The sequence below is a fragment of the Oxyura jamaicensis genome, chromosome 4, assembly GCF_011077185.1.
Source record: "Oxyura jamaicensis isolate SHBP4307 breed ruddy duck chromosome 4, BPBGC_Ojam_1.0, whole genome shotgun sequence".
Taxonomy (NCBI): Eukaryota; Metazoa; Chordata; class Aves; order Anseriformes; family Anatidae; genus Oxyura; species Oxyura jamaicensis.
In genome coordinates, this window is record NC_048896.1 from 72,178,250 (window position 1) to 72,201,971 (window position 23,722).

Consider the following 23,722-nt stretch of genomic DNA (forward strand, 5'->3'; position numbering starts at 1 on the left):
TTTTTTTTATTTTTTTTTTTTTTTTTTTTTTTTTTTTTTTTTTTTCATGGAAAAGCAGATCCACTGAGTCACTTTAAGCATTAATGGAAGATCTAAAAAAAGTAGAAATACCATAAAACTACTCTGGGAAACTGATACACTGGCTAAATGCTGCAGTTTTCTGGTACAGAACATTGTGTTATTCAGTTCTCCATCTTTCATACAATAGATGGGAACACTACAGGCATAAAGCATTACTGGTTGTGTGTGCATAGGAGTAAATGATATCTGGCTTTAGCCCTTACACAGGGAAAAAAAAGTAAAACAAGTTTAGCAACATATTTTTGTTGCACATGTGATTTTAGCAACATATTTTTGTTGCACATGTGATGTAGCTTCTGTAGAGAGGGTATTGCTGTTTCTCCTAGGCTCCTTTTATGTGAAGATTTTTAGTAAGAGAATCTGCCTTTGGCTATTTTTATCACAAACAGGAAAAAGGCTCATTGTTTCATTTTTCTTGCTGAACCGTTACCCCTCCAGGTCCTGCTCCCCCTTCAGCCCTGGCAGGAGTGAGGCCTGCTCCCCCAGCCCTCCCTGCTGCCTCCAAGGCAGGAGGCCATCAGCCTTGCCCTCCTTTGCCGTGGGGTCCCCGTCCCCCTGCGCCCACCATCGCCTCTCTTTCCTCGCTCTGGTCAGCCAACCACAGACGTGTCGCACCCCGTTTGCCTTCCCCCTTAAAATTTTTCTCTCTCTGGATGTCCCCATGGTGTCCCAGTTCTCAGTAGTGTCCCACAGACAGGCCCACCAGGTCTCTGCCCTCTCATCCCTGCTGTTCTTCTCTGTGAGCTACCATGATCACAAACATAGCCCTCAGCTGGGCAGCTCCCCCCTAGGCATAGTTTCTTTTCTGATCTTTTAACCTCTGGCCTCTCACCACTTTCAGCAGAGCCTCTTGGATGGTCTGCATCCTGCCAGCTTGCCCCGGATCAGCTCCATCACACAAGTGTTTTTATACCATCCTCCCTGTTTTTCTGTGCTTGGCTCTGTTGCTCTCTCACCTCAGCCCTGTTCCCCTTCCCTCTCTCTATGTGGGCTCCATCTCTCTATCTTTTGTGGCATTGTGGCTTCCAGCACCCAGAATAGTGGTGCCAAATGTGGTTCCTTCACCCAGGGACTAATTGTCTTTTTTTGTTATGTCTTTTCAGTACACAATTATTCACTTTTCTTTGGAGCCCCCGTCAGTAAATTTTGCATTTACTGCCTTCTCCGTCTGATACCCATTCAGGGGTTATTTTCTGCTTGTAGATCACACAATTTCTCCTTTCTCACAACCATTGCTATGTTTCATCAGTTCTGCCTCCAAAACACCTTACCTCACCCCAGCACCTTACTATATTTCTTTCTCCTCCAAAATTACAGATTTCCTCTGATCTCTTCTCCACACAAGACGTTTTCCCAGCTCTGCTCCACCTTCCTCTCCAACTACCATCATGCTGTCAGCAGTTCACAACTCCCATTCCTCCTGAGCCACTCCTGTAAATCTCTGTGATTCCCTATTAATTTTTCTCCAGACAATTATCGAGTCCCTGACTCCAGCTTCCCAAACCTTCCTCATCTTTTCGTGGCTGGCCATCAAACCACTGTAGCCACATTGCTGCCTCTAGGCACCGTCTGCTTTCGTGCTTATTCTGCTCCAGGAAGCCTCCTTCCACCTTGGGGTTCCCCACTAATCCACAAATGTCATCTGCTTTTGCCTTTAATTCAGTGATGAGGTGGATGTGTTGTAAGAAACATCTGAAGCACCTGTCTACTGAAGCTGAGGGATTTTTTTTTTTATTTTTTTTTTTTTCCTGCCTGGAGATATTTAAGAGCTAAATAGTAGCTTCCAAATATTTAAGTACAGTCCTCAGGAACTGGCCTCACAGAGATCTGTATCAATATCTCTGTCGAGATTCTCAGCAAAGCAAATAAGAACAAAAAATATTTCATTCATGTGCTTGGCAGTATCCGCTGGAAAGGCTGATTCAGTCCCTGCTTTTCCGTTCAGCTATAAAATCTCCATATGCACTATCTTCCTCAGCATTATTTTTAAATAGAAATATTACTTATCTCCTGGGGTTCATTCAAAGCAACTAGCTGCACTCGTGGAGTTTGATTAAGTTGTTCCGTGTATTCAAACATTAGGTGCAGAATTACATGGTAAAAATTGCTCAAATTTAACAATGGATGCTAAGGACAATGCTAAGAAGACTGCTTACAACTAAAATGTGCACAGGCTAGTTTCAATTCTAATGTTAAAGCCCAGGAAAATAGAATTAAGGCATTGTTAGAAACATATTTAGCTCATTTATTATGAATTCTTTCATTTTACAGCTCCACATACAGAGTCCGATCTGCTACATCACTAGAAAAATAGATAGACAGACAGACCGACAGACAGACAACAAATACATTTTAATATGAGTATTCTCCTGAAAAAAAAAAAAAAAGAAAAAAGAAAAAAAAAAAGTAAACAATTTCATTTTTATCTTAAAGGAACTACAGGAAACAGAAATGTCCTGTAGCAAGCTGTAGCTTATAGTTATTTAATTTATGTGCATAATAATTGTATTTAACAAAGTAATTAATGAAATCCTTAACTGAAATGTAAGTGGAAGAAATCTGTCTTCCTAGTACTACCCTTTAAAGGAGAAAATTAATAAAAACACTATGCTGATATTAAGGTTGCTTAATTTTTCAAACTTTTACACTTCCTAAGCAGCAGTCACAGACATCTGTAACTACTCTAGCCCTGAAACTCTTTTTTCTACCTGTTCTTCATGCCTGGCAGCACATCCCTGTAGCAAACAGCACCTGCTGGGAGGGAGTCCTTGCGGACTCCATGCTGCTTGCTGCAGGCGTTTCAACACTTCAGAACCATGGGGCCCTGGGCCAGGCTGGCAAACCATGGGTTTGCTGTTGCACAGCATCTCCCCCAGAGTAGGGCCACCCCACCAGTTTGCTCGTGGTCTGCCTGGTCAGGCACAGGGTCTCAGAGGTGCACTGGGGGCATCTCCCAAGCACACAAACCACACAAATCCCTGAATACCCAGCAAGAAACCCAGTTAACTAGCACTGTTGAAGTCTGATACTGAGGTTCTCCTTGTTCAGTAACTTACGGAAAAAACAGAAGCAGCTTAGTTGGGGGATGTTTGCACTTACATCAAACCCAGGGTGAATGCATGTCTGTGCTTTTGAGCCATCGCTTTTCTAACATGATTCTTTCCTAAGTGTGACTGTGGGTGGCACCATGCAATGCAGCAATACATGAAAAAGCGGTTGAACAGCTACAAAGAAAGGAATATTTTGAAATATTAGTCTGCAGTATGAAGTTGCTAAATCACTAGCATGGAGTGTTTGTACAAAACACAGATAAAGTAAAAATAGGCAGATCTCAAGAAATGGATGATAAGGGTTTGAAATACCATTTTTACAAACAACAAAAATAAATAAAAGCTACAAACAAGGGAATAACAACTGTGGGGCGAGAGCTGTTTTTTTGAATAGCCCCGTGTTATATGATTTTCTACAAGCATTCCTCGTTCTTTGCTAGCCAGGTATTTAATGAATGAGCTCTACTGAAAGTGCTTGCAAACATTGTTTCCTATCAACATTCAGCTTTCCTGTGAATCATGTGCAAGCTTTCTTACCTATTTTGTGAACTTTGCAAGGTCTGTTCCTTCCAAGTGAATAGGGATGACTGAAATCTTGCCCAATTAAAGAACTAGCAAAACAGCCTTGCAATCAGCTAGCAGAGACATTTTGTAAATAGTTCCCTTGCTATCTCTTTCCCCTTATCACTGGGGGGAGATTTTGTCTGTCCAGCACTGAGGTCTCATTCTGCAACAGATGAAGACCTACAGGGGCATTTTGCTCTGAAAGCTCAGCCCAGAACACTAAATTATGGACCAAAGGGAAGGTATGGCATGGCCAGGTAGGATTTCTGAGAGCTCAGACATCCAGCCAAAGTTACAGCTGGAAAGGTCTCCTCACGCATGCCACCTTCAGGTGGCAACTCACACCTCGTGTCTCTGCCATTTTCCTGTGCGATAAAGATTCTCCAAGACTTGCAGGGATTATTTTTCCCCTCCCACCTGTTCTTTAGCAGCAGGCATTGGCAGTCCGTCTGCTCCAGAGGAGGGGACACAGCTCCAGTCAGAGGCGATCGGTGCAGCTCCAGCATCTCCTGGGGAGGTGGTTTCGTAAGGCAGGTTAGGGATGGGTCTGAACATATTCCTCCCAGCACCGTGTGCTCAGACACAGGAGGCTCTTTACTGGGAATATAAACTGTTCAGAGCCTCTGCAGCAGCCCCTCTGGGTCTGCCTGTGCTGTCTACCAAAGCAAACATTGCTATGCATCTGTTGAAAGGGACCTGGAATAAAATTAAATCCTGCTTAAGATTCGCTGAGTACTGCAGGGAAGAAATTTCCCCTTCTGTTATCTGATCCCCACATTATAATTTTGTTGTTTGATCTGTTGTTAGGGCTGCTAACACTCTGCAAGTAAATTGACATTTCATTGACAATGCTTTTTCCAAAAGCTTGTGAATTTTAGGTGCTTTTTCACTTTTAATATCTATATCTTTTACTTTTGTTGTTCCCAAACCAGCCTGAGGATATATGGTTTCTATACTAAACTAACGTTTGACTTTACAGTCCGCGTGTTGTACAATCCAGCACCTCCTCTTTTTGTGGTAAGCAAATATTCAAGTGTTATGGTGCCCTTGAAACCTATGCTCTGTGACAAAGGTTGTGCACTGAGGAGAATGAAATGCCAAGTTTCTGTGGGTCACAGTTCCTTCTGTCAGTGGTGTGTTAATCAGAAACTTGCCCCTGGTTATCGGTGAAAGCATAGTGTGGGGAACTTTGGACCAGATGACACAGGCAGACTGAGCCTCCTGAGAAGCATCCACCTCTCTCAGAGTGGCTGGAGTAATTCCAGTGTTGTGAAAAACCCTGAAAGTGGAAAATAAGGAGAAACATGTTAGACTCAGGTTGGCCAGAAGCTGTCTGCATTTGTTTGAAGAACACAGGCAATGTATACCTACAGGTCTCATTGCAGGCTGTGTGACCTTTGGGACATTATTTTATCTCATCCTGTCCAAGTCTGTGAAGATCCGAAGGTATCAACACTTCAGGGAAATGTCTGGCAGTGGTACTTCAGTCCTTCATGTTTGCAACTTGCCTTCATAAGCAATACTCTATAAAAATACTACTACTGCTCTTATATTGTTCCAAATAAATTTAAAACTCCTTGGTTTTGGATGATTTTTATTCAGAGGTTAATCTCAGAAAAGCAGAGAAAAAGTTTCATAAGCTTACGTGAATGAAAGACTGAGTTTTCACAAGGTGGTAGCTGTACAAGGGTACATAGAGAAAATAATCTTTTATTTTTTTTTTCTTATTGCTTGCACAACAATGAAAAAATAAAAAGTTCAATTTTTGTTGTATTATATTGGCTTGTCTACAGGGTCAGATAAGTGGGAGGACCCATCAGCTTATTATCAACATCCTATCATCATCCTCCTTTTGTCTGGGGTGACAAAATACAGCTTTAGCTGTACCGTAGCAGAACCTTCACTTTCCTGCGGTAGCTACACCAGATAGCTACGACTGATTACTGAATTTCTCCAAAGTCCTTTGGCCTGTGTGGGCCAAGACTATGCACAATCTGAGTGGCTCTTCAGCCTGCACAGAGCTAGCAGGCATTGCAGAAGTATTTAGCACCTTGGAAAAGGGAGTAGCCGTACAGCTACTAGGTAGCTATACCTAGGTCTTGTCCAGATGAGTGGGCAGCACCACTTGAGGGTCTTCTGGTGAAACACTTCCACAACCCAGAAATGCCGAAGCTGCCGAAAGCAGGCCTTTTTGCAGAAAAGTAGTCCCGTTCCTCCAGGTGTTGCTGGGAAGGTCTGGGAGATCTTGAGAGGAGTATTCAGGAGAAAGATGGCACTGCAGTACTGCTCCCAGCAGCTCCCCCAGAGCTGGTTAGGCAGGGCCACGAGCACAGATAAGCTCTTTCAAACAAAACCCCGCTTTCTGCACAGCGATCCCACAGCTGATAGCCACAGCAGAGCCTCCAAACAGCTCTGTGGGGCAGCAGGTTGTTGTTTTTCCCACCTGCACGTGGGGGATCAGTGAGGCACTGATAGGCTGACATGATTTGGCAAGCATCGTACTGCAAGCCAGAGGAGAAGCCGGCAGAAGAAGGTGGGTCTCTCCCTGCCCTGCCATTTTACTCACTGTGCTCTTCCTCACAGCTCAGGAGCAGATGCTGTAAAGCAGCTGTGAGTCTGTGGGTTTTTTTCCACAAGTTGGCAGCTGGGAATTAATAAGTCATATGCAAAGACACAGTCAGGTCCTGCAGTTTGTCCTATGGCAACACATCTAGCCGCTCCGGGGAGGTCCATAAGGCTTTTCTGCTCGTGCCAAGGGCCTGCCCTACCAGGAAGTCATGGGTGGCAGCGATGATGGCCTTAAATACCAAATGTGTGAGAGATTCCCCTCCGCCTTCTCCTTTTCCAGGCGGAAGGGGAGGGGAGGTGTGTGCAGGCTGGCAGAGGGAGTGCCACACCTGAAAACACCTGCAAGTGGTGGTGGTGCGACAGAGAGCCACGCCGGCTCGTCTGCACTGCAGCGAGCAGCACGGGCTGCAGCCACAGGCCTCACTTTGCCACCACGGCTGGACACACTTCAGCCCCTCTGGGCTCACCTGGGGAACCTTCTCGGGGGTCCTGGTCACCACCACCTCCAGGGCCTGGCACCGCACCACTGGAAGCCCACCACATGGAAATGCTCCTTGTTGCCCTGTGTGGCTGGTTATTGTAGCTAATCTGGATAGCTAGAGCAACCATGACATGGATTTTCTTCTAAAATAAATGCCATTAAAATACACTCTCTGCTCAAGACGGAGAACCCAGATGAGACAAAACGAATCAGTGTTTCTCAACCCAGGACACAGGACATGGCAGATGAGGCGGTATCACAAAACCAGGACATGCAACGTGGCCTAGATATTCCCCTCGTGTCTCCGTGAGCACACATCTGCCTGCCATGTCCATGAGGGTCTCCCAGGCTGGGAGCAGCCACCAGGTGCAGGTCCCTGGGTCCTTCCCGGGCTCTGTAGTTGTTCTCTCCTCCCGGGGAGTGGCAGTGGCACCTTGTCAGCGCCGCGCTCTGGTGCCAACCCGTTTCTGCTGTCCTCTGCTTGTAATTGTTAACTTGCTGGGAATGTAAAAGCTCTGGTTAGCGCCGGTAGAGCTTTAACTTCAGGGCGCTCCCGAGCAGCTGAAGCACAGGAGCAGCGTCTCTGCCTGCAAGGTAACCCACGGGAGATTTCTTTTCCTCCTCTTTCTCTTCAGGCTCTTCCCACAGTGTTTTATCCTGTGGTTACAGGGCACGGCAAAAAGTCTTTTTTGCTGCCATTTTGGTTTTGAAGTTTTAGCTGTCGCTTGAATGACCGCTCTGCTAGGGCTGAAGATTTATTTGGAAATTTGTGTACTCCCATAAATTAACTGTTCCCTCTCAGCTTTCAGCCAGGCACGCCTGGGCTTGCAGGCAGCGTTCGAACAATACGGAGAAAGGTTATCATGACTTACCTGCCACTAATTATCTATTAATAGCACCATTTATGTAGTGTGATTTTTCTTTTATTTTCTTTTCTTTTTTTCTTTTTTTTTTCCACGGCATGATTTCCCCCCTCTCAGCATGTTCCCCCCGCTCCCCCCTCTGTGCTTTACTTGCCCCGTGGAGCACAGGAGCAGCAGACACGGGGCCCCCTTCCTGGCATTTACCTGCCCCGGCGCCGCGTTCCTCGCGCGGTGTTTGCAGGGAGGGTGGGACAGAGGGCTGCCTGGTAAAACATTGACCAGCACAAGAAGCCCTGCAGGCACCCGGGGGAGGCAGCAGCAGGAGCCTGGTGGCCAGCAGCACCCACGGGAGCACGCCAGCTTCTCCGCAGGTACTTTTCTCCGCTGCCCTTCTCTTGGCTTTCAGAGGCAGAATGGTGACGGTGCTCAACAGTAGGGTTTCCAAAGGTTCTCCCATTAGAAATTTGGGGTGGGAAAAGTGGTCAGCGCTGCTCTTTGTTGGTTGGTTTTGCCAGCTGTGTTTGGCTGTGTGGTGTCATCTAACGCCCGGGTTGACTAATAGCTAAGTTGTTTTGGTTTTGTTGTGCTTTCATTTACAAAGAAAATCATGTACAGTTGCATTTGAATACTTCATTCATGGTTTTCTAATAAAATTTAGGACAGCTGGCTTCTGCTCATCTTCTAACCAGCGAGTACGAAAAGGAGTCAGAGTTTCTAAAGAAAATGTGTAATCTAATTACTGCAGCAGGGATGTGGTTGGTGACTCATGCTGAAAAATACTTGCTGATTGTTGAAGGAGCTTTGCAAAAATAGACAAAGTGACTAATTTTTCCAGGACTTTTTTCCTTATAATTCCTATGTTCCAAGACTATAGATACAGAAAAAAAATACTGGGGTTTAAGTTCCCAGTATAATATTATGCCTATGTTACTGAGAGAGGTAAAGCTGAATAGATTCAAATAATTGGTTTAAGTTTACTCAGGGACTGAATGTTTTTACCACACTGAGAAAACTGACTGGTTTGTACCAGAACCATTCCCTGTGTGGGATTTCCTGGTTTGGATTTTTTTTTTTATGCAAGTACCCATGGTGGCTCCCCAGAAATCACTTTTGGCACCCCAGGTGACTATCAAGTAACCCTGAAGGTTTTTTTTAGAGTGCTCTATGTGAAGGGACTGACGTGTATTCAGTATTCACAATTTAGCTGCGGCATGGTTTGTGTGTGAAACAAAATGCAAGGAAAGAGTGTTTTTTTTTTCATATGTTTGCTTCCAGTTTCTTCTTATGAAAAGAGAGTCAGTGTTGGGTCCTAGCTGTGCTTGCTGGTTGCTTTCTGTGACAGATCTTCTTGATCTGTTTGCTAACTGGGCTTGCACATGACATGCTATTTATGCTTAGTCAATGCTTCGTGGTGTTAGGCAGTACTGAAGTGTGGTAACACATTTACTTTTTTAAAAGTAGTCCAAGCTAAGTGTGGCTTCAGCTCTTAGCAGTGCTAGAACTGGTGGAGCAAAGTGCAGGGAAAAATTACTGGAGAACAGAGCAACTGGATTCCTACAAGCATCTGCTTTAAGGAACTGAAGCATGACTCAAGGAAAAAAAAAATGGGTGAAGGCTGCCCTAGAGTTTCAGTCTGTTGGTGAATTCTTAAAGGTAAAGCATAATTATGACTGAAAGATGGGATTTTTGTGTGTGTCACAGATAATGTGCGATTCTTGCCTTTTCCTCCCGGGAATGGTGATTCCAATATTGGACAGTAAATTGGACAGATGTAGAAGTTCTTTGCAGTAACTAAATAAAGAGTTCAACTATTATCTCAGAGCTTGTGGAGACTGAATTAAGAAAGAAAAAAGAAAATCTAAGCCAAAAGTGATGACAATGTTATCTTGTCTGTTTTCATGCAATGATAAGGTTTTAGCTGTTGACTACAAGGAAGCTTATGTGGCTTAAATGGAAGAAATAGGACAGTTAACGAAACCTGTTCAGTCTTTGAGCCTTGTTTGCAGTATTGCAGACTGCTTTCAGAGGAGCTCCAACCCTTTTCCATTTCTAAATCAAGGAGCCAAGGGGAAACATTATCAGACAGACAGGTTTCAGGGCAAGGGGCCATAACAATTTAAAGGCAACTGAGCAAAAGGTGGTACAGCCATCCTTTATGATCAAACTAAGTTTCAGACGGATGTTGATCCCACAATAATTTTAGTTTTGCCTGAGGAATTATGACTGTGATATCAACAGCACTGCCAAATCCAAAGTGGATTCAGTGCTAAAGGGAGCCGAGCCCCTTACTCAGCAGTTATTCTCTACTGTTAGTGGTTTGGGGGCACTTGTTTCATTTGTATTTCAGGTGATCTGATAATCTGGATATTGTGAGCAACTTAGATTGTTTCTCTAAATAATAACATTATTATTTGCTAAAATGGAGTGAGCAAATTTCATTTCATGGGCTGTGTTTGCAGCAGAGCTGTTTACCAGGACTCGGTTAGTTAAACTTGTGTAAATGTGCTGAAAGAAGCAGGGCTGCACAGATATCATGACGGACGCCTTTGTCTGCAAAACATTTTTGCTGGGTATACAAGGTGGAAAAGACTGATACTAATGCTTAGCCTGGGCTGTTTATAGAGCTGCTAGTTAAAAAGATGCTGGTCTTCACCCTTAAAGGGAGTACCTGTAGCACAGACATTGCGTAATAAAATATCATGGATTCCACAAAGATCTTAGAGATCTTTTTCTGAATTAGCGCTATGATAATCCTTCATAGGAAAGAAGAAGGATCTGTATTTGAACCAGAAATAGGCAGCATAAAAGGATGTATTAAAAAGGGAACATTTTTTTCATATACTTTTGGCAAGGAGTGATGCGTTCTTAGCAGAGTTGGACAACATTTCAATGGCAGAAAATGAGTGCTGCCAAACACAAAACTCCATACAACCAGAACTACAGCTGAATAAATGTACGTGGCAAAACTCATCCATTTATCTCCTGAAATTACCTTTCCTGAATGAGCCTGGTCACAGAATCACATGCCGCTAATGTGGCTGGGGAGGTTGGGCACAGCAGGCAGACGTGGAGGGACCAGGAGGTACCCCTCTGCCTCCTGCCCAGAGCTGGACCCCTTTAAGGACATCCCCCGTCTGGAGATCATCATATTTATTATTTTTTTTCGCCTGATACATCATCTAGATAAAGCAATTGCAGATGCTTTGGGCTTGAGACAGAAGTAGCCTGAAAGTCGCTTCGTTTCTTTTACAGCAGTGCGGCTCTGTGCTTTTCCCTCCATGAGTGTTGGAAAAGCTTTCCTCTAGCTGTCCACTTGTACAACACCCACATGATAGGAGTGTCTCCTTCACATTACTTTGTGAGCAATTTAAACCATTAGCATCTAATTCATTTATTTCCTGAAGGCAGAAGTGTGAATTTTACTGAGGGAGTTTTGCCTTTTATATAAGCAAGAGCTTTCTGAAGGGAACTATTTACTTTTTCAGAGCCAGTTGCAAAAGCATATTTTTGTGAAAATTAAGTGTTTTTCCTCTTTCTGTTGTGGTGAATGAAATGATCAGGTAAAGTGCAAACCTTAAAAGACAATGATTACAGGCATGTAAACTTACCTTTGTGCATTTCCAGCTGAGCATAAGGATTTGTGCTTCATTGAAACCTCAGCTTTTCAATTTTGCTAAAATAATGCAGTGTTAACCCATGAATTACAGCTGAATATGAAATATAATTTCCATGAAATGAAGTAACTTTAATTATTTTAATTACCAAACTTATTTTGTGCTGAGTGCATGTATATGCAGTTCCCAATGATGTCAATGAGAAATGAATGCTCAGATCTTGATTTAGTTTTTCTGCTCTGCAATGTGTTCTTTCAATGAGAATACTTCTTTCTGCAATTTGTTGCTCTCAGTAATGACTTTCACAACTTTTGATCTCATCAGAAGTCAGATGTTGTACAGATCAGAGTGCAGAATATAGTTGATGATTAAACATACCTACCCAAATGAATGGCAGCCCTGCCCTCCCCTCCCCAGAGCTGGGTCACAGTGCTTCTCTTTACTCCCAATATTTAAAACCAGCTGTCAGCATCAAGCAGTATTTGCTCACACACTGAGAAGCAGAAGTAGAAATAATAACCAATAATTTCAGCAGAAATATTTTCCTGAATGCCCGACTTAAAGAAAGCTTACTTCTCAGACCACAGGATCCAGACTCACGTGGATTTACTGGTTTGCTTCAGAGTTTCACTGCATCTCCCAGGGTGTGAGAGTGAAACAAAAGACACAGCAAAAGCTGCAGTACCATTTAACTCTTGTATTTGGAGTAAATTGAGCTTCAGAGGTATACAGATTGCCTCTCGTGTATCTAATATATATTTGGCTTGAAAAGGAAACCAATTTTTTCAAACTAAAACCTTTTTGGTTGTTGAGTGAAGGAAGTCATGTTTTCCAGATGCGAGGCCTCTCCTGGCTTTTCATCCTTTCTGAAGAGCTGTAGGGAACACTCATTATTCCAGTTCTTCCTACCTCCTGCAAAGATATTGTCAGACAAAGAGTGTGGCACTATAGCAGTGACGTATTTTTATAATGGTCACCAGTAAAAGTGCATGTCTTGCTTGGGTCTTTTTTTTCTTCTGGGCAGCTTTTGTTATTGCAACCGAGAGCAGCCCCAGAAACAGCCCTTAGACAGACTGTCATCTGGGATCAAGCTAAGCCTTACTGAACTGAATACTTTCACCTGAAAAAACTGGAGATGCTTTGAAGGGAAGATTGCTATGTTAACATTCAGTAAGGCACAGAAACAATTTTTTCTGGCCTGGTTTATGGCACTTCCCCAAGCAGTACTCAGGGCAGCCACTTTATCATGAAGTTCTTCCACTTGAGCAGCTTGCTGAGATGCTCAGACCACACGTGTAGTTAGCCCTGTACACAGGCATGAAATATTATAAATGAAGCTGAAACTAAAGATTTGACAATGGAAAGTGGATGGGTTGGCAGCTCCAGGTTGAATGTACTGGGATTACTCTATCTGCTGGTGTGAACTAGTGGGATTGATAGCCTAAATCTTGATTTTGCAAACCCTTCTCTACCTTGCATACTGTTCGTTCCTGCTAACATTAGCTTTGGGAACTACATCAACATCACTTACTGCATGCCAAAGGGGCTACTCCAGGCTATGCTTATGAGTAAATGCTAGATCTGACAGGGCCTTACCAGACTGGGTCCTGAACTGGGTATAACAGAAGGGATGACTCTGAATTGATCCTCATGAGGTTCAGCAAAGCCAAGTGCAAGATCCTGCACCTGGGGCAGGGCAACCCCAAGCACAAATACAGGCTGGGCAGAGAATGGATGGAGAGCAGCCCTGAGGAGAAGGACCCGGGGGTTTTGGTTGATGAGAAGCTCAGCATGAGCTGGTAATGTGAGCTTGCAGTGCAGAAAGCCAACTGTATCCTGGGCTTCATCAAAAGCAGTGTGGCCAGCTGAGTGAGGGAGGTGATTGTCCCCCTCTGCTCTGCTCTTGTGAGACCCCACCTGGAGCTCTGCGTTCAGCTCTGGCTGGGCTCCCAGCACATGAAGAGCATGGACATATTAGAACAAGTCCAGAGGAGGGCCACAAAGATGATCAAGGGGCTGGAGCACCTCTCCTATGAAGAAAGGCTGAGAGAGCTGGGCAGGTTCAGCCTGGAGAAAAGAAGCACCAGGGAAGCCTTACAGCAGCCTGCCAGTACCTAAAAGTGCCTACAGGAAAGCTGGGGAGGGACTCTTGGTCAGGGAGTAGAGTGATAGGACAAGGAATAACAGCTTTAAACTAAAGGGGGTAGATACAGATTAGATATATGGAGGAAATTTACTGTGAGGGTGGTGAGGCACTGGCACTGGTTGCCCAGAGAAGCTGTGGATGCCCCATCCCTGGGGGTGTTCAAGGCCAGGCTGGATGGGGCCCTGTGCAACCTGGTCTGGTGGGAGGTGTCCCTGCCCATGGCAGGGGGGTTGGAACCAGATGATCCTTAAGGTCCCTTGCAATCCCAACCATTCTGTGATTCTATGATTCTATGAGTGAAGATGGGAAAACTCAGGCTGCAGTACCAAAAAGTGATAGGATGTTGCTAAGAACCTCTCCAGCTCTCTTCAGGCACCGTGTCTATGTGGCAATGTAGAATGAATGCCTGTGACTGCTGCTTGGAAAGCCTGTTTGACTTGGTGGTGGGTACCATCAGCATGGATGGAGGGCAGTAGGTGGAGCAGAGGTTACTGGAGGTATTTCCACTACTTAATTTTTACTTAAAACTTTTTGCCAGCAAGTCTTGAAGCATAAAGCTTAGCTCTGCATCAGCCATTGGATGTAAATCCCTAATAAAGGAGGCACTGTTTGAAACTGGTGGGTGCCATCAGCACAGACAGAGGGGAGTAGTTAGAGAGGAGGTCTGGAAGTTAGAGGGGCTGCCTGTGACAGAGGCTTATTACACCCCAAAGCATGGGTTTCCACACTTGACTAAAATCAGAAAAGTGCCTCCTGGTCCATTTTGCACTGTACAGTTGCTTTCCCATCCTCCTCTCAGCAAGGCTTTTGTCTCTGTCCATGAAGGTGCATGAGAGGACAAGACGTACTGGGAAGTGGGAGGTCAGCAGTGCGAGATCCTGGCCTCGATCTTTTCTATTCAGAATGGAGAAGTGAGGAGAGATGTGACCATGGCCATCAACCATCAGAACTGAACCCAATGGTCATTTAAAGAAGTACAACACTTTTCTGAACCAAAAATCTAAAATCTGAAAGAAACTGTTAAAAGAAAGTAAATGAATAAAGTCACAGAGAACAAAGACTTGGTGTTGTGTGTGTGAATTGCAAAGAAATATCATCGGTGGCTTTCTGCTGGGAATATAACATTTTAATTATCAGAACAACTTAAAAAAATACCTAAATGGGAAGTATTATTTTCCTTTCCAGTGTAAGGAGTGCATACAAATATTTTACAATGAGGCTGAACAGATTCCCTACTACCTGCTGTGATTGCCTACTGCCACCATAGGTGCAGATAGCCCATTTTAAAACTAGAGTTATGCACAGCTCCATAATACGGGGCAACTCTATGTGCTTATTTTTTTTTCTCTCTCTAGGCCATAATCTATTTTCTGCTGCAGACTATTTTGTTTTAAATTGCTGGCGAATTAATGATGATGCTGTGTACAAATACAATGACTGTCACTAACTGGAGGAATGTACATGCCTGCAAAAACAGCATGCAAAGCAACGGCTTTCTGCACAGATGTAAGGGACTTTTTTAGGTGAAGAATCTGTTTCTTTTTAGTTACTTAAAGAAGGAGAACAAACAAAAAAGGGTGAGCAGCCTTTCATAAGCAGAAGCAGGATACATAGAGAGCTTTGTTTTTAAATTAATGACATGTCTGCCTTATGGAAGAATAGAGGGAAGGAACGGAAATTAAATCCGGTTAAGGGAAAAAAAACGTGTTTCAGTGTATGTCCGTTTAGCACTGTGGTCCCAGCTCTGCGCTTCATTTGCATTTCATACAAGGAAGTTTCAATAAAGAAATCCTTGAATTACTTGGGAGTGTCTTCAAGTCAGCATGAAAGCACGATGAAAGCTCTCCTGTGTATTAGCTGTAATGACAGGGAGGTTACCGGGATCTTTGTCTGTGTTTGGGGAGAGGCATATAGGGTCCACACCAGCCAGCACATTTACAATTTTAAACACATTGTGATCATGTTAATATAGATGTGATATAAACTGCTTTTACTTGCTTAGAGACCTTGCTGTCTTGGTAATCTAATTGAAGATTTGTTTTATGAAAAACTGAATCACAGAACCACAGAATCATCTAGGTTGGAAGAGACCTCCAAAGAAGAACTAGGTTAAAAAGAAGACAGACAGAAGAAATTATGTACACAGAATTATGTTTCTCAGTCAAATCTTAGAATTTCTGGTGGCTGTTAGCAAAACTGGCAAACTCATGCTTTCAGTGGTTCTTCCTTTTCTTCCCTCGGGAAGGTGGTCAGCCTTCCTGAAGTCCTTCCCGATGAATGGAGGGGGTTGGTGCAGATCTCCAGCAGCCTCACTGGGCTTTGTGTCCAGAGTCCATGGTTGCTCTGCTTGGCAAGTTACTAACTGGCGTGTCAGTTTGTCATAGAGCTGAGCTTTGGGGCCTGGTAGTTTTCTTCTTGAATATACTCTTTTGCAGAACTCCAATTTTGACAGAGTTTTAGGAAGTCAAAATCTGTCAGTGTTTTGGGAGTGGAATTGTGCTAACACGCCAGCTTACAGGAGATAGGATCTGTGTCTTCTCTTTTGTTTTTCTGCTTGCCCAGTCTGGTTCAAGGGAGTTTGTTATTTTGATTATACTTGGGTTTTCCAGAGTTGTAATTATGTAAATTACTTGTAGTTAATATTGTGCTTTTGTGACTGAAGTCCAAGCCATTTAAAAGAAATGGGTTTTCTGGCTCACAGAATAGTTCCTATGTTGAGAGAGCAGGCACAGCTTTTTTAAGGGAAGTGAAAAACAGAAACTGAAAAAATCTCTGGTCTGTGTCCTTCAGACCGTTAGCATGCAAGATCGAGGAGTTTGTGTAAGGGAGGAGGGGCATCTGCAATGGTACGACAAACAGATTTGCAAGTAAGCCAGTGAGGGCAACTTCCCTGTGCTTCTCCCCTTTAACCCAGCGGACCACCTTGACTCTGCAAGAGTTAGTGCTCAGGACTCCAATATCTGCAGGTGGAGTTTTGATATCAGAGATTATGGCAGTTACCGACAGAGGAGCCTTTGGACATAGTTCAGCAACTGGCATGTGGCCATTCCAGATCTAACTTCCCCTGATCAAAAAAAAAAAAAAAAAGGCTACTTTTTTAGTTGGACAACTTCATAAATGTTAAATATTTTAGCTATGAGTGCATTTTTGAGGCATCAGATGAACATTATATTGTGGTATTTTTATGTGCAATAAATTTTCTTATTTGCTTACACTAGTATTTGGGAGTAGGAGTTTTTAGTCAAAAAGCTAACTTATAGAGAGTATAAATTTCCTGTCAGCAAGAGATTAATAGGGTCATTTTATTTATTTATTTATTTATTTATTTATTTTTAAGAAAATTAATATGGGGTTGGGTAAAGAAGCTGGGAGGTTTTTTTAAAGAAAACCATCACCAGAATGAATGTACCAGTCCAGAGCATCTGTTCAAGTCAGCTTTCAAACAGGATTTATTTCTGATTCGTGACCTATTCATCATTTATTCCTCTGCTGCTCATGTGGAAAGGAGCAGACACAAACGCCAGGAAGATGTGGCCTCTTCCACAGGCCTAGAAGAGAGGAACATGAGCATCAGATGCCCGGGAGCGCAGGGGTGGCTCTGTACCCGTGTCCCTCCCATTTGTGAGGGGGGACACATCGGGATACACAAACATTACCCATGTTGGGTGGGTTGGTGCTGAAGAGGAAACACTCCAACCTCTGCAGTTTCTCAGATGGCAATTAAAATAAGACCCCACGTGTAAAACGCATGACCAGGTAACAGGACACTTATTAATATGCCCCTGCCAAAATCTTTCCTCAGGGTGTTCCAGTTTCTTGCTGGGGCCAAGATGTTAAATCATTAACTGCACCCAAAATCTGTGAGCCGGGTATTTGCTGGGTGACAGGACCAGGTTCCCACAAACACAGCTGTGCTGTCAGCTGCTTGTTAGATGGCTCTTTCCTTCCTACCCCAGAGCATTTATAAAGATAGCCCGTTTCTTCTGCACAGCCTGCCAGCCCCAAAGCATAACCCTCTCCTTAAAGCCTGGCTGTGAAATACGACTTTCCCATTCACCTGCTAGCAGCAGGATGTTTTTCTGTACGAGCTGGATATAATAGCTCAGTATTTCATTCGTGGTGTTCAGTGCTTTGACGCTCTCAGCAGCGGGCTGTGCTATGGGATGCGTGTGTGTGGGGGGGTGCATTTTTGCAGTATGTTTCTTGGTTTTGCAGAGTTGGTTTTCAGCAGGAATGGCAGAGCAAGGTGGGGCACAGTACCAAAGGACAAACCATCCTCTGGGTGCTCGGCTTGGCAGCGCTACCTTGAGCACAGTGTCATCACACCAAGTGATGGATAGTTAGGTGCAAGTTTCTCTGCATTTATAACTGAAATAACAATTTAGCCATATGCCTGAAATTCAGATAACTACTTCACTTGTAAGCAGCCAGAAGGAAAAATGTTTCCTCACCCGACTTAGGGCTGGGTTTCAGTAGAATCACTCAGACCTTCTGGAGATACAACAGATGAACATTCGTGGCTTGCAGCTACTATTTCCAAATTTATTTATCCTACTGGACACCATTTGTGTTTGGAGAATGTTATACCCAGCAGTTTTCACTCTGGTGGGTGCAGGGATCCTCTGGGAAGGCCGTGCTGCATCAGCCCAGGCAAGCACACCCAGCACAGCCTGGTCCTTTGTGTCTGTTGTTTGAGCCATGTCTGGGCTTTGTTTCAGGAAGAACCAGTGGTTCTGTCCAAAGAAGGACACCAAACCCGACATTTATACAGTGTAGATGCTCAGCAGACCAGGACAGAGTATGACCTGGGGAACTGAGCTATTGCACGGTGCAGATGTGCAGAGTGCCTGGCACTGCCCTGAGCTGCTCCAGAGACCAGAGGAGGCAGAGCATTTCCTCAGCAGTACCAATGGAAAGGACACATACCTTCCTCTGTGTTCCTTCTCCAGGCCAAAGGGAGGAGCAGCACAGGCGGCATCCAGCCCTTCCTCCACTGGTGAAGCATCAGTCCTACAGCAAGTTTCACTGTGTGTAACTGGCTTGAGCCAAGCTGCAGAACATGCCTCCTGCTAGGGGTGGAGGTGCTCTTGGACAGCCTCAAGCTATGTGCTCTTCCAGTGCTTCATTCCGTAAGGGCACAGTGTGACCCACACTGTTCTCCTGCTCCCCTTGTAGAAATAAATGGAATGCTCCTTCAGAAGGGAGTATCCACAGTGCAGCTCTTCCACAAGAGACAAGAGCTAAGGAGGGGGTTATGTTATGGCTGGCTGAGATTTTTTTTTAAACAAAACAGTTTCAGCGGAAAGCATGCATGATTAGAAACAAAAGTGTTCAGAAGAAATCACAATTACAATTAAGCTTTCATGTCTAGGCTGTCATTTCTGGGCCAAACCAAGAGAACCGCTCCAAAGCAGCCAGGAGGACAGAACCGACCTGAGATGTGAGAACCTCAGCAGCACCCTTTGTCCTGGGGCTCTTGCATGCAGCTCTGCCACCTAAATACAATATATTCATCTTCCTCCAACCTTATCTCCAGCCGTCAGTTCCTCTTTCCAAGCTAAGAACTCACACCAGGGGTAGTAAAACATTGCACTCCCAACTTGACAGGCATTTAGGGACTCTCTTGACAGGTAGTGATAGGTTCTCCCTTCTGCTATTACAGATTTTCCCTGTTTTCTTGCAGTTCCTTATTCTCTTTGATAAGCCCAGTCTCAATTTATTGTTATATGCATTCTGGCTGTAAAGTTGAGCAACTGTTGCCTTCCCTGTTCTGATGAAAAACAAGAACATTGTTTGGTATTAAACAATACATTGTTTTGGGGCTTTTGCTGCTTTTGAGAGTAAGAACATCAGAAACAAAGCCCAATAATGGGGTAATAAATAATCTGACTTTTCCCTTTGCAGAAATAAGCACACAATAGTGTGCTGTACATTGGCTTTCAGGGGTTTCCAAACCACCAGGTAGACAACTAGTGAGATTGTTCCTTTATACATCCTTATTAAAGGAGATTTTAACTCTTTAGATTTCTACCCATCTTAGGTGTTTGTAGCTTGTTTTATTAGGTCAGTTCTTTCTGAATATGTCTCCTTTGCAATTATTGCCTCAAAATTAACTGCTGTTATAAGGAGCAGCTGAAAGATGAGAAAAGATAAGAGAAAAATAATTTCTCCTTCAACCATTATGTTCTTTCTGTGCATTACCCTCTTTCTAGGAAAGGAGGGAAGGAAGGAAAGGAGCTCTCTCTGCAGCCAGTAATTCCGCTAATGAACTGAAAAAAGACAAAAGCAGCAGGCAGGGTTTTCCAAACACATCTCCCCCTTTCATGAGTGCAATAATCCAATATTTTATCTCTCTGCTGTAAGGCACACCATCAGATATTTTCATTACTCCTGTGACATCCCAGTAACTTTGCATTTGTATCTGTAGCATATTTAAGAAAGCTTAAATTTAGTGGTTTTGGAGGAAGAAGGACCCTTTCTAGACTCTGGTTTAATTTAAAAATAAGTTATATGCTTAACAAAATGAAAATGTAGCATAGCCTTGGATATCTGATTTTTACTCAGGGTTAGAATGTAACTGTGTTCTTTTTTTGCATGTTTTTGTTGTTATGGTTTCTGCTAGTTGGGCAACATAACAACTGAAGTTTGTGTCTGAAAGGTTGAACTTTTGTTTTTTTGATATGTTGTCATTTTAAGATATGGGTATTTAAATTCAGACCTCCCGAGGCCAATACCTAGGCACTTACACAGTTTTCAAAGGCTCTTGATCACGCTTAGCTCCTACTTATCTCAGTGTGAATTTGACAGACATGGACTGGAGGATTTAACATCATTATAACCGGATGATCTATGAGTAACAGAACTTATTAAGTCTGTTTCTCTGCAGTGCCACCATAGGAATGCAGAGCAATTCCAGCTCCAACCTCTGCCCCCAGCTCCTCCCACCCTCCCACCCTTTGTATTTCTCCCTTACTCCTTTCTGTACCCCCTTCCTTTTGGGCTGAGCAGGTCTGGGGGCTGTTCGGGGCACACGTGCACTCAGCCACAGGTCATTCAGCCCTGCCAGACACTGCTTCTCGGGGCAGGGAAAAGCCTGGCCATAACCACTTCTCCCTCAGGCAGATACAAATTCCATTTCTCTCATTCAGCCCTGGTTTTCCTGAAGCTGGCCAGCAGGTTCAAAAGTTATGAATGAGTAGAATGGGGCTGGCCACCGTGGCAGAGTTTCATACACTGGGGCTGTTTTTAGGCAAACCAGGATGAGAGCACCAAGTGTTCGTCACAAACAGGAAAAGTGTGCAGGACCTGGGAATCGTATGCAAACAGGGAAATCAACTCCTAGGCAAAGACAACAAGGTCTATTCATTGCCTATTTGCTCTGTCACAGCGACAAGTACTGTGCAGAAATGCATTCCCTCCCCTTCCAAACTTAAATGTCCAAAGTAGTTTACATCTGTGAACTTTGAGTTTCAGAGAAGCTCTACTTCTGGACTGCCTGTGGTAATCTGGAGTGGCTTTAGACATTTCACCATGAGTTACTGCTGGACTTTGCTCACTTCAGCATGCTGACCTTTGGCCAGCTGGGTTAGGAGAGAAGCTGGTTGCTCTTGGTGAAACACGATCATAGTGTACCCAGGGAGGGACCTTTTGTAAAGTGCCCCTTAATCAGCTCAGGTTGTCATTTAGGGTTTGCAATGATTTAGGTTCCCCTGATAATTTCACTAGAAGAACATTTCAAAGCATGATTTCTGTTGTTTCTGTGACCTAAGAAGACCCCACCATGGTGACCTAATAAGACCCCCCCAGACGGCCTTGTGCCTTAGACATGAAGGTTTCTTATTTCTTGAAGCTGACCATGCTCTGAGTACAACTGAATATCTTTGTTAGAAACTGACAGTCACTTAGAGGCTCCTGCCATTGGTTGTGTGTGGTAGCACTAAGATCCACGCTGGATAATTTCCTTCACTAGTCTAAAATTTACAACCCTCCAGCTTCACTGGAGGAGGCACTGCAGTTATGCTGCTGTTGAAGCACAGGGAAATGAATCACATCCAGAGCCAATGTGTTGTCAGGCTTGCCTCTGCAGTGGGAAAGGCTAGCCTCTTCTTGAGCATAAGCTATGCTTAAAACCCAACGTACGATGCTTGGTTCATCTTCCCGTGAAGTGGGCACACACTGAGTCAGAGCACACACCAGCCAGCATCTGTGGTGGCTCTCAGGGGCCATGTCCAAGCCCCGAGTGTCTTCCTGGCCACCATCTGTCCTCCTCTTCCTCACACAAGTAGGAGCATTATCTCTCTCCTTGCTCCAGGTGGCAAGTGGTCCATGGCTTACATAGCAACCATTGCACTGCACTCAGCAATCGCTCTTTGAATATTATGTCTAATCTAAGGATTTCAATAGCAGACCAGAGTAACCTTTTCATGTGTATAAAATGGTCTTTTCAGGAGTAAATGTGTGAATTCAAAATTGTACATTTTTTCCTATCTGAAATGACATATCTCAATGATTGCATAAGGAAATGACTTTTCCTTTGTTGGCATCATCAATGTACTTAGGAAATTACACACAAGGCAAATTTAATCCACCTAGGTTTCATTTTTAACAATAATTGGTCCCAAAAGAACTGAGAATTTCCAAAGAATTTCCATTTTAATGACACAAAAGCAGTCCCAAGCCCCAGTATAACCTTATTTCTCTTCCTTGGTCTTGTGGCACATCCTCTGGATAAGATTTTCTTGAATTTACAAAGGTCAATGATCAAAACAAAGGCACTTTACCACCTGATCACTTTATCTGTATTTTCTGGGATACACTGTCTTGTACATGCCACCAGTTTCACACCATGAAACATATAAGAAATTAAATTAAAACTAAATCCTTGATGTAACATTCATGTCAAAGCATGCCTAGATGTGGTGCTTAGTGACATGGTTTAGTGGTAGTCTTGTCAGTGCTGGGTTAACAGTTGTACTCGATGATCTTAGAGGTCTTTTCCAACCTAAATGCTTCTGTGATTCTATGAGTGAATTGTTTAATTCAGATTAACAAAAGTTCCACCAACAAAAATTCAACCAGCTTTTCACATTCACTCCTCAACTAAGCAAATAATTTCTTCTACAGATAGAAAATAGTTGTTTTGTTTTGTTTTGTTTTGTTTTTTAGAAATTTTTAATATATATGAGAGGTGTTCAGATCTCAGGCATGACATGGAAGTCTAAGTATTTGGATAGGTGGCTCATGGGTGATAACCTGCTTGTTGCTACGTTAATCTGTGTACTAGGCAATGTTTCCACACTCACAAATTCTGTGCTAAATCATGTTATTGAATCTGACTAAGACTGGGACAGTCTACACAAAAATACCTTCCTTTTTCTTTAGGAATAATCTCCAGTAACAAAGCAGGAAGGGAATCATCTTCAAATGCAAGTCTCTGCTTACCTCCAGTGGTGCTCTGAAGATAGCACGCACCCGTAGAAAGGTTAGATTTCAACCATCTTTGCTGCTCTGTAGCATCTCCTTCTCTGGATATTTGGTAACGTTTGCCTTTAAAATGCACCCTATGTGTATTTTCACCAATTAAATGTGTTTTGTAAAAAATTACCTTGCATGTTTTTGAGAGGGGTGAAGAGTTTTACTCTTCACTGATATTTTTGTTCCTGAGAAGAATTTAGTTTTTATTATTATTATTTTTTTTTTCCCTGAAAAGGGAGTATCTCACTGGTATCAGTCATTTGTCACCTGGTTAACTGCAATTTCCTACTTAATTGTAAATGCTTCCCTTCAAAAAGCTAAGGTCTCAGATGCGTATTGAACATTATTTATGCCCATCAGCTGAGGACAGTAGTTCCATTGGTTACACCTCCACTAATGAATTAAACATGCCAGGGTCTCTTCCCTGGACCCAAGGTCAGCACAGCACACAGTATTTTATCTGAAGTCTTCTCTTTCCCCCCAAAACAAGGTGGATTTGACCACATCACCTACCCCGGGTAGTCCCTAGCCCATGCTCTTTGAGACCATGCCCAGGACAGTGTGGGCTGGTTGGACCTAAAACACTGCCAAGGAGCAAGTGGGCAATTAAGCGATGTGATTAATTGCCTGGTGCCAAAGCCAGCTCTATACTCAGTGCCCCAGGAGGTTGGGTAGAGGCTCAGGAGAGCTTGGTGTGCTGAGGGAGAGATGTGGGAATAGGTCAGGGTCTACAGGCACCCGGCCTGCAGAGGAGAAGAACTATAAGACATCAAACAGGCAGAGCTGAGGGGGCAGATGTAGAGTCCATGTTGTGCCTCTACCCCCTCCTTAGCTAAAGGTAAGGATGGGAAGGTCCTATCTAAGGACCTTCTCATGTAGCT

General features: G+C 43.7%; 1 protein-coding gene across 7 annotated transcripts in view; it reads left to right on the forward strand.

Annotated features, from left to right (window-relative positions):
* The window catches only part of RBM47 (RNA binding motif protein 47), a 76,929-nt gene that overhangs the window by 24,912 nt on the left and 28,295 nt on the right, over positions 1 to 23,722 (forward strand). Inside the window, exon 1 of one of the 7 annotated variants that reach the window (XM_035325383.1) lies at positions 7,234 to 7,338. The exons of 4 other annotated variants lie outside the window; for them this stretch is intronic. The gene's annotated coding sequence lies outside the window, so the exon portion shown is untranslated. Of the gene's footprint in view, positions 1 to 7,233; positions 7,339 to 7,755; positions 7,979 to 22,748; positions 22,849 to 23,722 lie in introns of those variants that run through there. 2 more of the 7 variants (XM_035325380.1, XM_035325382.1) reach the window with 2 other exon arrangements.